The sequence below is a fragment of the Elephas maximus genome, chromosome 13 (genome assembly GCF_024166365.1).
Source record: "Elephas maximus indicus isolate mEleMax1 chromosome 13, mEleMax1 primary haplotype, whole genome shotgun sequence".
Lineage (NCBI taxonomy): Eukaryota > Metazoa > Chordata > Mammalia > Proboscidea > Elephantidae > Elephas > Elephas maximus.
In genome coordinates this window covers 93,741,716-93,759,047 of record NC_064831.1, presented here as the reverse complement: position 1 = coordinate 93,759,047, position 17,332 = coordinate 93,741,716, and the positions used below count along the sequence as shown (strand labels likewise).

The following is a 17,332-nucleotide window of genomic DNA, read 5'->3' as shown; positions in this document are numbered from 1 at the left end:
ATTTTTTTCTTTGTACGGACCATGCTTTTGGTGTCATGTCTATAAAATCTCTGCTAAATTCGGGTCATGAGGATTTTCATTTAGGTATTTCATGAGAAGTTTTCTATCTCAAAAGTTTAAGTTTTACATTTATATCTAAGATCCATTTTGAGTTGATTTTTGTGTAAGATGTGAATTTTAGGTCAGGGTTCATTTTTTGATCTAGATGTTCAGTTGTTTCAACATCGTTTGTTGAAAAGTCTGTCCTTTCTCCATTGACTTGTACCTTTGTAAAAAATCAATTGGACATATTTGCATGGGTCTATTTTTGGATTTTCAGTTCTGTTCCATTGATCTATGTGTTTATCCCTTTGTCAATAGCATGCTGTCTTGATTACTGTAGCTTTATATTAAGTCTTAAAATTGGGCAGTGTGAATTCTCCAACTTTATTTTTTTCAAAATATTTTGGCTTTGAAAATGTTTGCCTTTGCTTTTAATATATGTGGAGAAATTCTTCTAGGATTTGTACTGAAATTGTATTAAATCTACAGATCGGTTTGGGTAGAATTGACATCCTAATTATATTGAGTCTTCCAATCCGTGAACAGGGCATGTCTCTCCATTCATTTAGACCTCCTTTGATTTCCTTCATCTGTTTCTGTAGTCTTCAGCATACAAGTCCTATACACATTTTGTTAGATTTACATTTAAATATTTCATATTTTTGCAGTAATTGTAAATAGTATTGTCTTCTCCATTTTGGTATCCACATGTTCATTATTAGTATAAGGAAATACAACTGGTTTTTGTCTGTTGATCTTGTATCCTGAGACTTTGCTGAGCTCACTTATTAGTTCTAGGAGTTTTTTTTTTTAAGATATCTTAGAATTTTCTGTGCAGACAATCATGCCACCTCCATTAGGGACAGTTTAATCCTTCCTTTCTGATTTGTGTACCGTTTATCTTCTTCTTTTGCTTTATTGAACTGGCTAGAACTTCCAGTACGATGTTGAATAAGAGGAACGAGAACAGAAACATTTGCCTTGTTCCCAATCATAGGAGGAAAGCATTTAGTATTTGAGAAAGAGCCATTCCAAAACTAACTTTTTTTAACACGACAGGAATTTCTGGCTAAGGTCTAGGCCAAATCCCTCCTTGTCCTAAGAGACTCCATTTTAAATTTCTAAATAAAGCTGTCACAAAATTTTTTTTTTTTTGTAATGTAGTCTATCACTTTTTTTTTTTTTTAATTTCCCACTTTATCTCTGACCTAGATACAAGCAGTTTCTACAGAAAAATGTGGTTTTGCCCACCCTATTCTGCCTGTCTGAAAGTTCTAAGAAGATGAGCTTGTAGTTAGAAATGGCCAACACAAAGAGAAGATTATTGCGGGTGTTAAACATGTGACATTAGTAGTCAGCCAATTTTCAGAAAATGCCCCCTTAACTCCCTTTAAAAACATGTTTTTCTGAAGATGGCGGAGTAGTCAGACGTTTCCGGTGGCCCTCTTACAATAAAGACCTGAAAAAAACAAGTGAATTGATTATATATATGACAAGCTAGGAGTCCCAAAACAACAAAGGCAAAGTTAAGAAATTGAACTCAGCCGCAGCGGGAGGGAGAGATGGCTCAGAAGCAGCAAGGAGTTGCTGGATCTGACTCGGCAGGAGTTGGCGCCCCTCAGCCCTGATCCCCTGGCACAACCACGGCAGGGCTGGTGGTAATGTTCTGGAGGTGGTTTTCTCAGCAACAGAAAATGAGCAGCAGAGTCTACTCAAGCCTCCGGAATCAGCGAAGAACAGCACTCCCAACAAAAGTTAAGTGTTTGCATCTAATTTACCACACGGATCTAAAAGCACCACTTTCAAAAGAACTCTCTCCCATTTATCTGATCCCTCCCCTGCTCTGCCTCCAGGCCCCTAGCCAGCTTCAGTGCCAGTTGATTTCCCTGGGCCTGAGATAGGTTCTGCTGCTCATGCTGAGCCATTCTCCCAGCCTTGGAGAAGGAACAGATTAACAAATGGGGAAAAAATAATCCGCTGGCTCCCCTAAGCTGAGAACTCAGGGCACAAGCAGATCCTCTCCAGGCACAAGTAGTCCATGGACTTTGAATGCCTTTTACCCTTGCGTGGACCTGTGTGGACCCATTTCAGCAGCTAGTCCCTTGTAGGCATGGTACAGGGATATATGTGCCTGAGGACTGACTTTAACTGTCTCAGCTGTGTGATGGAATAGCGGGTTTTCGATATTTGACACCATTCTGCCTATTAAGCAGGGTCCTCGCTTACCCACATCAGGGGCCTAAGGTCTGGGGCCCCACCCACACCACCTAGCCGCCTACAACAGGAGTTCAAGGATAAGTGGTTTCTCCCAGTCCTTACAGCTAAAAGCATTGGGTGCCCATGGTCCAGATGCAGAGCCTACCCACCTGCGTGCTCTAGGGAACAGAGACGAGCCTTCCTCACACTCAGGAGATGGTTGTCAGCCCTCTGCCTTGTTCAGAGCGTGACCCCCTGCTGTAACCAGATACATGTGCATACACCAATCACTACTGCTTCTCTAAGACCGTAGGTGAGTGCCTGTACCACACATTTGGCGACCGACTACCTAGACACCTGGACTGAAGCCATATAAGAAAAGTGAATGGACTCCTAAACTCATATACCTGATAACAGCTCTAACCATCTGGTGACAGGACTTTAGAGCTTCAAAGGTGCTAATAATCAAGCTAGCGCACTCAAGCAGCCTTTTTGGGTATATCAAAACAAAACAAAGCAAGAAGCTAGGATACAGTAAGCAAACATAACATAAATTAATAGAATAACTTATAGATGGCTCAGACAACAGTCAATATCAAATCAAGTAAAGAAGCAGACCACAATCGCTTCAAAAAGCACCCAAAACAAAGAATCAAGGAATCTTCCTGACAAAGATATATTCCTGGAATTACCATAGGTAGAATACAAAAGATCAATATACAGAACTCTTCAAGAGATCAAGCAAAAATGCAGAACAAGCCAAGGAACATACAGGTAAAGCAGTCAAAGAAATTAAGAAGGCTATTCAAGAATGTAATGAAAAATTTAACAGGCTGCAAGAAATTCAGAAGATTAACAATAAAATTTCAGAATTGGACAACTCAGTGGGAAGAGAAGCAGAATTGAGAAAATGGAAGTCAGAATTAAAGAGACTGAAGATAAAGCACTTGACACTGACTTATTTGAGGAAAAATCATATAAAAGAATTTAAAAAAATGAAGAAACCCTAAGAATCATGTGGGATGCTACCAAGAGAAATAACCTACGAGTGATTGGAGTCCCAGAACAGGGAGGGAAAACAGAAAATACATACAGAACTGTTGAAGATTTGTTGGCAGAAAACTTCCCTGATATCGTGAAAGATGAGAAGATATCTATCCAAGGTGCTTATCGAGCCCCACACAAGGTAGATCCCAAAAGAAAGTCACCAAGACATATTAATAGTCAAACTTGCCAAAACCAAAGAGAGAATTTTAAGAGCAGCTAGGAATAAATGAAAAGTCACCTGCAAGGAGAGTCAATAAGAATAAGCTCGGACTACTTAGCAGAAACCATGCAGGCAAGAAGGCAATGGTATGACATATATAAAGCCTTGAAGAAAAAATATTGCCAGCCAAGAATCATATATCCAGCAAAACTGTCTCTTATATATGAAGGCAAAATTAGGACATTTCCAGATAAACAGAAGTTTAAGGAATTTGCAAAAACCAAACCAGAACTACAAGAAATACTAAAGGGAGTCCTCGGGTTAGAAAATCAATAACATCAGATAACATCCAAAGACTAGAACACAGGACAGAGCAACCAGATATCAACCCAGGTAGGGAAATCACAAAAATAAATCAGGATTAAACAGATGCCCAAAACAGGGAAACAGCGATATCATTATGTAAAAGAAGACAATATTAAGTCAATAAAGAGGGGCTAAAAAATGTAGTCATAGATCTTTCATATGGAGAGGAAGTCAAGGCAATATAAAGAGATAAAAGTTTGGTTTAAACTTAGAAAAATAGGGGCAAATGATAAGGTAACCACAAAGGAAACTAACAATTCCTACACATCAAAATAAAATACAAGAAAAAGACGCAGCAAAAACAATAGCAACAGCAATGAAACAGAGGAGAAGCAATATATAAAGAAAAACTATTCAGCACAAAAAATTGAGTGGAAAAAAGAAACCGCCAACAACACAAAAAAAAGACATCAAAATAACAGCCTTAAACTCATGCCTATGAATAATTACACTGAATGTAAATGGACTAAATGTACAAATAGAGAGTGACAGAATGGATAAAAAGACATGATCTGTCTATATGCTGCCTACAAGAGACACACCTTAGACTTAAAGTAAAACTCAAAGGATGAGAAAGTATATATATCAAGCAAACAGCGATCAAAAAAGAGCAGGAGTGGCAATATTAATTTCTGACAAACTAGACTTGAAAGTGAAATCTGCCATAAAGGATAAGGAATGACACTATATAATGAGTAAAGGGACAATACACCAGGAGGATATAACCATATTAAATGTAGACACACCTCACAACAGGGCTTCAAGATACATAAAACAAACTCTAACAGCATTGAAAAACGAGATAGACAGCTTCACAATAATAGTAAAAAAAAAATGTAGGAGACTTCAATTCACCATTTTTGGTGAAGGACAGAACATCCAGAAAGAAGCTCAACAAAGACATGGAAGAAGTAAATGCCACATACAACCAACTTGACCTATAGATATATACAGAACACTCCACCCAACAGCAGACAAGTGTACTTTCTTTTCCAACGCACGTGGAACATTCTCTAGAAGAGACCACATATTAGGTCATAAAGCAAGCCTTAACAGAACCCCAAACATTGAAATATTACAAAGCATTCTTCTCTAACCATAAAGCCATGAAAGTGAAAATCAATAACAAAAAAGAAGGGAAAAGAAATCAAACACGTGGAAACTGAAGAACACCTTGCTCAAAAATGACAGGGTTTTAGATGAAGTTAAGGACGCAATAAAGAAATTCATAGAATCCAATGAGAATGAAAACACTTCCTATCAGAACCTTTGGGACACAGCTAAAGCAATCCTCAGAGGTCAATTTATAGCAATAAATGCACACATCCAAAAAGAAGGGGCCAAAATCAAAGCATTATCTCTATAACTTGAATAAATAGAAAGAAAGCAACAAAAGAAACCCTCAGGCACCAGAAGAAAGCAAATAGTAAAAATTAGAGCAGAATTAAATGAAATAGAGAGCAGAAAGCAATTGAAAGAGTTAACAAGACCAAAAACTGGTTATTTGAAAAGATCAACAAAATCGATACCATTGGCCAGACTGACAAAAGAAAAACAGGAGACAAAGCAAATAACTCGAATAAGAAATAAGATAGGCAATATCACAACAAACCCAATTGAAATTAAAAGAATCATACCAGAGTACTTTGAAAAATTATACTCTAATAAATTTGAAAACCTCAAAGAAATGGACACATTTCTAGAAACACACTACCTACCTAAATTAACACAAACGGAGGTAGAACAACTAAGTAAACCCATAACAAAAGAAGAGATTGAAAAGGTAATTTAAAAACTCCCAACAACAACAACAAAAAAGCCCTGGCCCTGCCATCTTCACTGGAGAATTCTACCAAACTTTCAGAGAAGAGTTAACACCACTACTACTAAAGATATTTCAGAGCGTAGAAAAGGATGGAATACTCCCAAACTCATTCTATGAAGCCAGCATTACCCTGATACCAAAACCAGGTAAAGACACCACAAAAAAAAATTACAGACCTATACCCTCATGAACTTAGATGCAAAAATCCTCAACAAAATTCTAGCCAATAGTATTCAACAACATAGCAAAAAAATAATTCATCATGACCACGTGGGATTCATACCAACTATGTAGGAACGGTACGACATTAGAAAAACAATCAATGTAAAACATCATATAAATAAAACAGTAGGCAAGAACCACATGATCTTATCAATTGATGCAGAAAAGGCATTTGACAAAGTCTAACACCCATTCATGATAAAAAACTCTCAGCAAAATAAAATTAGAAGGGAAACTCCTCAACATAATTAAAGGTCATTTATACAAAGCCAACAGCCAACAGCCAACATCATCCTAAATGGAGAGAGTCTGAAAGCATTTCCCTTGAGAACAGGAACTAGACAAGGATGCCCCTTATCACCACTCTTATTCAACATTGTGCTAGAGGTCCTAGCCAGAGCAATTAGGCTAAATAAAGAAATAAAGGGCATCGGGATTGGCAAGGAAGAAGTAAAAGTATCTCTATTTGCAGATGACACGATCTTATCCACAGAAAACCCTAAGGAACCCTCAAGAAAACTAGTGAAACTAATAGAAGAGTTCAGCAGAGTATCAGGATACATGATAAACATACAAAAATCAGTTGGATTCCTCAACAACAACAAAGAGAACTTCGAAGAGCAAATCACCAAATCAATACCATTTACAATAGCCCCCAAGAATATAAAATACTTAGGAATAAGTCTAACCAGAGACATAAAAGACCTATACAAAGAAAACTACAAGACAGTACTGCAAGAAACCAAAGGAGACCTACATAAGTGGAAAAACATACCTTGCACGTAGATAGGAAGACTCGACATAGTAAAAATGTCTGTTCTACCCTAAGCGGTCTATAGATACAATGCAATCATGATCCAAATCCCAATGACACTTTTTAATGAGATGGAGAAACAAATCACCAACTTCATATGGAAGGGAAAGAGGCCCAAGATAAGTAAAGCATTACTGAAAAAGTCGAACAAAGTGGGAGGCCACACACTACCTGATTTTAGAATTTTTTTTATATCACCACAGTAGTCAAAACAGCCTGGTACTGGTACAACAACAGATACATAGACCAATAGAACAGGACTGAGAAGCCAGACATAAATCCATCTTCATATGAACAGCAGATATTTGGCAAAGGCCCAAAGTCTGTTAAATGGGAAAAAGATATTTTCTTTAACAAATAGTGCCAATATAACTGAATATCCATCTCCAAAAAAATGAAACAAGACCCATATCTCACACATCCACAATAATGAACTCAAAATGGATCGAAGAACTAAATATAAAATCTAAAACAATAAAGATCATGGAAGAAAAATAGGGACAATGTTAGGATCCCTGATACATGGCATAAACAGTATACAAAACATTACTAACAATGTACAAACACCAGAAGAGAAACTAGATAACTGGGAGCTCCTAAAAATCAGATACTTACACTCATCCAAAGACTTCACCAGAAGAGTTAAAAGATTATCTACAGACTGGGAAAAAGTTTTTGGCTATGACAGTTCTCATCAGCATCTCATCTCTAAAATCTACATGATATTACAAAAACTCAACAACAAAAATACAAATAACCCCATTAAAAAATGGGCAAAGGATATGAATAGGCACTTCAAAGAAGACATTCAGGTGGCTAACAGATACATGAGGAAATGTTCACAATCATTAGCCATTAGAGAAATGCAGATCAAAACTACAGTGAGATACCATCTCATCCCAACAAGCATTAATCCAAAAAACAGAAAATAATAAATGTTGGAGAGGTTGTGGAGAGCCTAGAACACTTATACACTGCTAGTAAAAGGAATGTAAAATTGTATAACCACTTTGGAAATCGATTTCGCGCTTCCTTGAAAACCTAGAAATTGAACTACCATGTGATCCAGCAATCCCACTCCTTGGAATATATCCTGTAGAAATAAGAGCCTTCACACGAACAAATATATGCACACCCATGTTCATTGCAGTACTGTTTACAATAGCAAAAAGATGGAAGCAACCAAGATGCCCATCAACAGATGAATGGGTAAATAAATTATGGTATATTCACACAATGGAATACTACACAACAATTAAGAATAACGATGAATCTGTGAAACATCTCATAACATGGAGGAATCCAGAAGGCATTATGCTGAGTGAAATTAGTCAGTTGCAAAAGGACAAATACCATATGAAACCACTATTATAAGAAGTCCTGAAGAAGTTTAAACAGAGAAGAAAATATTCTTTTATGGTTACTACAGTGGGGAGGGAGGGAGAAGGGTATTCACTAATTAGGTAGTAGACAAAAACTATTTTGGGTGAAGGGAAAGACACAATACAGGAGAGGTCAGCACAACTGGAGTAAACCAAAAATAGTTTGAATACAACCAAATGCTTCAAAGGCCAGAGTAGTAGGGACAGGGGTCTGGGGACCATGGTTTCAGGGGACATCTAGGTAAGTTGGAATAACAAAGTTTATTAAGAAAATGTTCTGCATCCCCCTTTGGTGAGGGGCATCTGGGCTCTTAAAAGCTAGGAAGCGGCCATCTAAGATGCATCAATTGTTCCCAACCCACCTGGAACAAAGGAGAATGAAGAACACCAAAGACAGGAAAATATGAGCCCAAGAGATAGAAGGGGCCACATAAACCAGAGACTCCATCAGCCTGAGACCAGAAGAACTAGATGGTGCCCGGCTACCGCCAATGACTGCCCTGATAGGGAATACAACAGAGAGTCCCTGATGGAGTAGGAGAAAAGTGGAGTGCAAAACTCAAATTCTAGTTAAAAAAACCGGACTTGATGGCCTGACTGAGACTGGAGGGACCCCAGAATATATGGCCCCTGGGCTCTCTTTTAGCCCAAAACTAAAACCATTCCCAAAGGCAGCTCTTCAGACAAAGATTAGACTGGACTATAATTCATAAAATAATACTAGTAAAGTGTAACTAGTAAAATAACATAAAATTTTATGTTATTTTATTCTTGGCTTAAGTAGATACATGAGACTAAATGGGCAGCTCCTGTCTGGAGGCGATATGAGATTGCAGAAGGGGTCAGGAGCTGGTGAATGGATACAGGAAATACAGGGTGGAGAGAAGGAGTGTGCTGTCACATTGTAAGTAGAGCAACTAGGGTCACATAACAATATGTGTATAAGTTTTTGTATGAGAAACTGACTTGAATTGTAAACTTTCGCTTAAATCCCGCATACACACACAGACACACACACACACATAAAATGCTCAGGAGAATGAAGGAGAAAACACAGACCTTTCAAAAATAAATTTGGGCTTCTTGGAAAAGATAGTTTTTTATAAAACTTTCTTTCCCCAATAACCTGCTAAAATGAGCAAAAAGAATGAGTGCAGGGGAAATTTATTTGTGCTGAAATGACACAACTCATTCAACAAAATATGAAGATTATTGGCCATATGCATCATGGATTAAACGTGTTATGCACTAAAATGGAAAAACTCCTGGGAGTTGACCCCAACTTTTCACCTGATAGATACAATGCAGTTAGTGTGATTATGAGAAATCCTACTAGTTTCCCCCAATTCAGAGAAGCAAGGGCCAGAAGTGTTGACAACATTAGTAGGATAGTCAGTACTTGGTTCAGAATCAGTTCTACAACAAAAGTTGCTCAGGACCATCGGAATCAAAGTGAAGCTATGTATCCAAGGGGGAAATGGAGGAGAAACAGATCAGCCAACCCAGCCATCTACCGTCCTAGCTCTTGTATGGAACATGGGGAGAGTAGGAGAGCAAAAGCGGAAGTAGTAGTCTGTGGATCAGGTAAATGGTGATGATGGCTAGGACAAAGTGATAATAATAGAGATGAAAAGAGTAGAGGTATTTGGGATGTATGTTGAAGGTGGAACTGATGGAATTTATTCGTGGCTTAGATGTGAGAGGAGAAAGATCATCACCATGCTCAAGCAAGGCTTTTTCCTTAAGAAAGCAGGGGCGGCTTTGCATTAAGAAATGTACTGTTGGGGGGCCAAGATGGCGGAATAGGTGGACGCTCCCGCGGATCCCTCTTGCAACAAAGACTCGGAAAAACAAGGGAATCGATCACATACATAACAATCTACGAACTCTGAACAACAAGCACAGACTTAGAGACGGAGGACGAACAAATACGGGCAGACAGCGACTGTTTTCAGAACTAGGAGCCAGCGCACCAGCTGACTACTTGGAAAATCTAGTTTCCCAGTGATGGCTCGGAGACAGCAGTCCATATCAAACCACATAAAGAAACAGACCATGACAGCTTCTCCAACCCCCCAAACAAAAGAATCAAAATCTTTCCCAAATGAAGATACAATCCTGGAATTATCAGATACAGAATATAAAAAACTAATTTACAGAATGCTTAAAGATATCACAAATGAAATTAGGATAAATGCAGAAAAAGCCAAGGAACACACTGATAAAACTGTTGAAGAACTCAAAAAGATTATTCAAGAACATAGTGGAAAAATTAACAAGTTGCAAGAATCCATAGAGAGACAGCATGTAGAAATCCAAAAGATTAACAATAAAATTACAGAATTTGACAACGCAATAGAAAGTCAGAGGAGCAGACTCGAGCAATTAGAATGTAGACTGGGACTTCTGGAGGACCAGGGAAACAACACCAACATAGCTGAAAAAAAATCAGATAAAAGAATTAAAAAAAATGAAGAAACCCTAAGAATCATGTGGGACTCTATCAAGAAGGATAACTTACGAGTAATTGGAGTCCCAGAACAGGGAGGGGGACAGAAAACACAGAGAAAATAGTTGAAGAACTCCTGACACAAAACTTCCCTGACATCATGAAAGAAGAAAGGATATCTATCCAAGATGCTCATCGAACCCCATTTAAGATTGATCCAAAAAGAAAAACACCAAGACATATCATCATCAAACTTGCCAAAACCAAAGACAAACAGAAAATTTTAAAAGCAGCCAGGGAGAAAAGAAAGGTTTCCTTCAAGGGAGAATCAATAAGAATAAGTTCAGACTACTCAGCAGAAACCATGCAGGCAAGAAGGGAATGGGACGACATATACAGAGCACTAAACGAGAAAAACTGCCAACCAAGGATCATATATCCAGCAAAACTCTCTCTGAAATATGAAGGAGAAATTAAGATATTTACAGATAAACACAAGTTTAGAGAATTTGCAAAAACTAAACCAAGACTGCAAGAAATGCTAAAGGAGATTGTTTGGCCGGATGACCAATAATATCAGGTACCAGCACAATACAAGGTCACAAAACAGAACGTCCTGATATCAACGCAACTCAAACAGGGAAAGCACAAAAACAAACAAATTAAGACTAATTCTAAAAAATAAATAAATAAACAAAATAATACACACAACAGGAAATCATGGAAATCAATAGATAAACGATCAAAATAATCAAAAAGAGGGACTAAATATAGGAGGCATTGAACTGCCAGATGGAGAGTGATACAAGGCGAAATAGAAGGATACAAGTTAGGTTTTTACTTAGAAAAATAGGGGTAAATAAAAAGGTAACCACAAAAAGGAATATCAATTCCATAACTCAAGAAAAAAGCCAAGAAAAACGTAACGACTCAATAAACACAAAGTTAAACATTATGAAAATGAGGATCTCACAAGCTACTAAGAAAAACGTCTCAGCACAAAAAAGCATGTGGAAAAATGAAATGGCCAACAACACACATGAAAAGGCATCAAAATGACAGCACTAAAAACTTACTTATCTATAATTACGCTGAATGTAAATGGACTAAATGCACCAATAAAGAGACAGAGAGTCACGGACTGGATAAAAAAACACGATCCATCTATATGCTGCCTACAAGAGACACACCTTAGACTTAGAGACACAAACAAACTAAAACTCAAAGGATGGAAAAAAATATATCAAGCAAACAATAAGCAAAAAAGAAGAGGAGTAGCAATATTAATTTCTGACAAAATAGACTTTAGACTTAAATCCGCCACAAAGGATAAAGAAGGACACTATATAATGATAAAAGGGACAATTGATCAGGAAGACATAACCATATTAAATATTTACGCACCTAATGACAGGGCTGCAAGATACATAAATCAAATTTTAACAGAATTGAAAAGTGAGATAGACACCTCCACATATATAGTAGGAGACTTCAACACACCACTTTCGGAGAAGGACAGGACATCCAGTAAGAAGCTCAATAGAGACACGGAAGACCTACTTACAACAATCAACCAACTTGACCTCATTGACTTATACAGAACTCTCCACCCAACTGCTGCAAAATATACTTTTTTTTCTAGCGCACATGGAACATTCTCTAGAATAGACCACATATTAGGGCATAAAACAAATCTTTCCAGAATCCAAAACATCGAAATATTACAAAGCATCTTCTCAGACCACAAGGCAATGAAGCTAGAAATCAATAACAGAAAAACTAGGGAAAAGAAATCAAATACTTGGAAAATGAACAATACCCTCCTGAAAAAAGACTGGGTTATAGAAGACATCAAGGAGGGAATAAGGAAATTCTTAGAAAGCAACGAGAATGAAAATACTTCCTATCAAAACCTCTGGGACACAGCAAAAGCAGTGCTCAGAGGCCAATTTATATCGATAAATGCACACATACAAAAAGAAGAGCCAAAATCAGAGAACTGTCCCGACAACTTGAGCAAATAGAAAGTGAGCAACAAAAGAATCCATCAGGCACCCGAAGAAAACAAAAAATAAAAATTAGAGCTGAACTAAATGAATTAGAGAACAGAAAAACAATTGAAAGAATTAACAAAGCCAAAAGCTGGTTCTTTGAAAAAATTAACAAAATTGATAAACCATTGGCTAGACTGACTAAAGAAAAACAGGAAAGGAAACAAATAACCCGAATAAGAAACGAGAAGGACCACATCACAACAGAACCAAATGAAATCAAAAGAATCATATCAGATTACTACATAAAATTGTACTCTAACAAATTTGAAAACCTAGAAGAAATGGATAAATTCTTGGAACAATACTACTTACCTAAACTAACACATTCAGAAGTAGAACAACTAAATAGACCCATAACAAAAAAAGAGATTGAAACGGTAATCAAAAAACTCCCAACAAAAAAAAGTCCTGGCCCAGATGGCTTCACTGCAGAGTTCTACCAAACCCTCAGAGAAGACTTAACACCATTACTATTGAAGGTATTTCAAAGTATAGAAAAAGACGGAATACTACCCAACTCATTCTATGAAGCTACCATCTCCCTGATACCAAAACCAGGTAAAGACATTACAAAAAAAGAAAATTTTAGACCTATATCCCTCATGAACATAGATGCAAAAATCCTTAATAAAATTCTAGCCAATAGAATCCAACAACACATCAAAAAAATAATTCACCCTGATCAAGTGGGATTTATACCAGGTATGCAAGGCTGGTTTAATATCAGAAAAACCATTAATGTAATCCATCACATAAATAAAACAAGACAAAAACCACATGATCTTATCAATTGATGCAGAAAAGGCATTTGACAAAGTCCAACACGCATTTATGATAAAAACTCTCACCAAAATAGGAATTGAAGGAAAATTCCTCAACATAATAAAGGGCATATATGCAAAGCCAACGGCCAATATCACTCTAAATGGAGAGAACCTGAAAGCATTTCCCTTGAGAACGGGAACCAGACAAGGATGCCCTTTATCACCGCTCTTATTCAACATCGTACTTGAAGTCCTAGCCAGGGCAATTAGGCTAGACAAAGAAATAAAGGGTATCCAGATTGGTAAGGAGGAAGTAAAGCTATCACTATTTGCAGATGACATGATCGTATACATGGAAAACCCTAAGAAATCCTCCAGAAAACTACTGAAACTAATAGAAGAGTTTGGAAGAGTCTCAGGATACAAAATAAACATACAAAAATCACTTGGATTCCTCTACATCAACAAAAAGAACATCGAAGAGGAAATAACCAAATCAATACCATTCACAGTAGCCCCCAAGAAGATAAAATACTTAGGAATAAATCTTACCAAGGATGTAAAAGACCTATACAAAGAAAACTATAAAACTCTGCTACAAGAAATTCAAAAGGACACACTTAAATGGAAAAACATACCCTGCTCATGGATAGGAAGACTTAACATAGTAAAAATGTCTATTCTACCAAAAGCCATTTATACATACAACGCACTTCCAATCCAAATACCAATGTCATACTTTAAGGGAATAGAGAAACAAATCACTAATTTCATATGGAAAGGAAAGAACCCCCGGATAAGCAAAACATTACTGAAAAAGAAGAAGAAAGTGGGAGGCCTCACCCTACCTGATTTCAGAACCTATTATATAGCTACAGTAGTCAAAACAGCCTGGTACTGGTACAACAACAGGCACATAGACCAATGGAACAGAATTGAGAATCCAGATATAAATCCATCCACGTATGAGCAGCTGATATTTGACAAAGGACCAGTGTCAGTCAATTGGGGAAATAATAGTCTTTTTAACAAATGGTGCTGGCATACCTGGATATCCATTTGCAAAAGAATGAAACAGGACCCATACCTCACACCATGCACAAAAACTAACTCCAAGTGGATCAAAGACCTAAACATAAAGACTAAAACGATAAAAATCATGGAAGAAAAAATAGGATCTACCCTAGGAGCCCTAATACAGGGCATAAACAGAATACAAAACATTACCAAAAATGATGAAGAGAAACCAGATAACTGGGAGCTCCTAAAAATCAAACACCTATGCTCATCTAAAGACTTCACCAAAAGAGTAAAAAGACCACCTACAGACTGGGAAAGAATATTCAGCTATGACATCTCAGACCAGCGCCTGATCTCTAAAATCTACATGATTCTGTCAAAACTCAACCACAAAAAGACAAACAACCCAATCAAGAAGTGGGCAAAGGATATGAACACACATTTCACTAAGGAAGATATTCAGGCAGCCAACAGATACATGAGAAAATGCTCTCGATCATTAGTCATTAGAGAAATGCAAATTAAAACTACGATGAGATTCCATCTGACACCAACTAGACTGGCATTAATTCAAAAATCACAAAATAATAAATGTTGGAGAGGCTGCGGAGAGACTGGAACTCTCATACACTGCTGGTGGGATTGTAAAATGGTACAACCACTTTGGAAATCCATCTGGCGTTATCTTAAACAGTTAGAAATAGAACTACCATACAACCCAGAAATCCCACTCCTCGGAATATACCCTAAAAATGCAAGACCCTTCACACAAACAGATATATGCACACCCATGTTTATTGCAGCTCTGTTTACAATAGCAAAAAGCTGGAAGCAACCAAGATGTCCATCAACGGACGAATGGGTAGATAAATTGTGGTATATTCACACAATGGAATACTACGCATCGATAAAGAACAGTGACGAATCTCTGAAACATTTCATAACATGGAGGAATCTGGAAGGCATTATGCTGAGCGAAATGAGTCAGTTGCAAAAGGACAAATATTGTATAAGACCACTATTATAAGATCTTGAGAAATAGAAAAAACGGAAAAGAACACATACTTTTGTGGTTACAAAGGGGGGAGGGAGGGAGGGAGGGAGAGGGCTTTTTATTGATCAATCTGTAGATGGGAACTGCTTTGGGTGAAGGGAAAGACAACACTCAAAACAAGGAAGGTCAGCCTAATTGGACAGGATTAAAAGTAAAGAGGTTTCCGAGATAAAATGAAAGCTTCAAAGGATAGCGAAGCAGGGGCTGGGGTCTGGGGAACTTGGTTTGAGAGGACTTCTAAATCAATGGGCAAAACAATTCTATTATGAAAACACTCTGCATCCCACTTTGAATTGTGGCACCTGGGGTCCTAAATGCCAACAAGCAGCCATCTAAAATACATTAATTGGTCTCAACCCACCGGGAGCAAAGGCAAAGGAAGAACACCAAGGTCACACGACAACTAAGAACCCAAGAGACAGAAAGTGCCACTTGAACCAGAGACTTACAATATCCTGAGACCAGAAGAACTAGTTGGTGCCCGGCCACAATCGATGTCTGCCCTGTCAGGGAACACAACAGACAACTCCTGAGGGAGCGGGAGACCAATGGGATGCAGACCCCAAATTCTCATTAAAAGACCACACCTAATGGTATGATTGCGACTAGAGGAATCCCAGAGACAATGCTCCCCAGAACTTCTGATGGCACAGGACAGGAACCATCCCCGAAGACAAATCATCAGGCATGAAAAGGACTGGTCAGTGGGGGCGAGAGAGATACTGATGAAGAGTGAGCTAATTAAATCAGGTGGACACGGGAGAGTGTGTTGGCAACTCTTGACTGGAGGGGGGATGGGAAGATAGAGAGAGAGGGAAGAAGGTAAAATTGGCACGAAACGAGAGACTGTAAGGGCTCCCTCAATAGGGGGAGAGCAAGTGGGAGAAGGGAGTAAGATGTATGTAAACCTACATGTGACAGACTGATTGGAATGGTAAATGTTCACTTGAAGCTTAATAAAAATTTAAAAAAAAAAAAAAAGAAATGTACTGTTACCATTCATTACATTCAACAATGCTGAAAGGCATTGGATAAAATTTAACAATACTGTACATTCCTGTGGAATGCAGAGGCAGAGATTTCCTTTATCATAAAGACATTTATTAGAGAACAGGAATAAATGTCTCAATATAGCGAGAAGTGATAAATATACCTATTTTTTCTACTGTTTCTTAAAATTGTTCTAGATGTACAAATATTTAAAAGAGATAAAAACTATTACAATTTTCTGAAATAAAACATTTCAGAAGCAACAAGGAATAAATGTAATGTGAAATGTGTAGTATTTATTTGAAATATATCATTAAAAGTTATCAAAGGCTGTAAAAGATTTGTTTAAATTAAGATTTGTACCACATTCTTAAAATTGGAAGAATTAATATTGTGACAATATTCTCTTCCAGCTTATCTGTAAATCTAATGTAATTCCAACTAAATCCCACTGGGATCATTGGGGGAACTTGACATTAATTATAATGTTCATCTGAAATCATAGCTGTGTAAGCATAGTTAATGTCATTATTTGCCCTTCTTGAGGCTAGACCTGATTTAAATTCTTTTAGAATAAATGATGAGACAGAAATTTCTGGATGCCCAGGGACCTGAGAAAGGGTCATCCTGATTCTCTTTTACTCCCTACACAAAAATATCATTACATAACACATTCAGGAAGATACCATACTGGTTTCAGTTTATGAGATGAAGAGTGGACTCAAGCTGCCACCCACCTCCACCCAAATCTTTTTGTGTAATCTAGACGAGGATTTTGTCTGCAGTAGAGCATCCTGCTTCAAAGGGAGATGCTGCTCTGTTTATAACGGTTCTTAGCAGAAATGCTTGGCAGTGATGCTATCCAATTATAACTCACTTCAGGTGGGTTTAATGAATGAGTCTATTTGTTTTTTTGTTTGTTTCTTTGTTTTGCATGTGTCTTTCAA

General features: G+C 37.5%; 1 protein-coding gene across 1 annotated transcript in view; it reads left to right on the top strand.

Moving 5' to 3' along the window:
- The window catches only part of TARS3 (threonyl-tRNA synthetase 3), a 103,993-nt gene that overhangs the window by 73,776 nt on the left and 12,885 nt on the right, over positions 1-17,332 (top strand). The gene's annotated exons all lie outside the window — the stretch shown is intronic.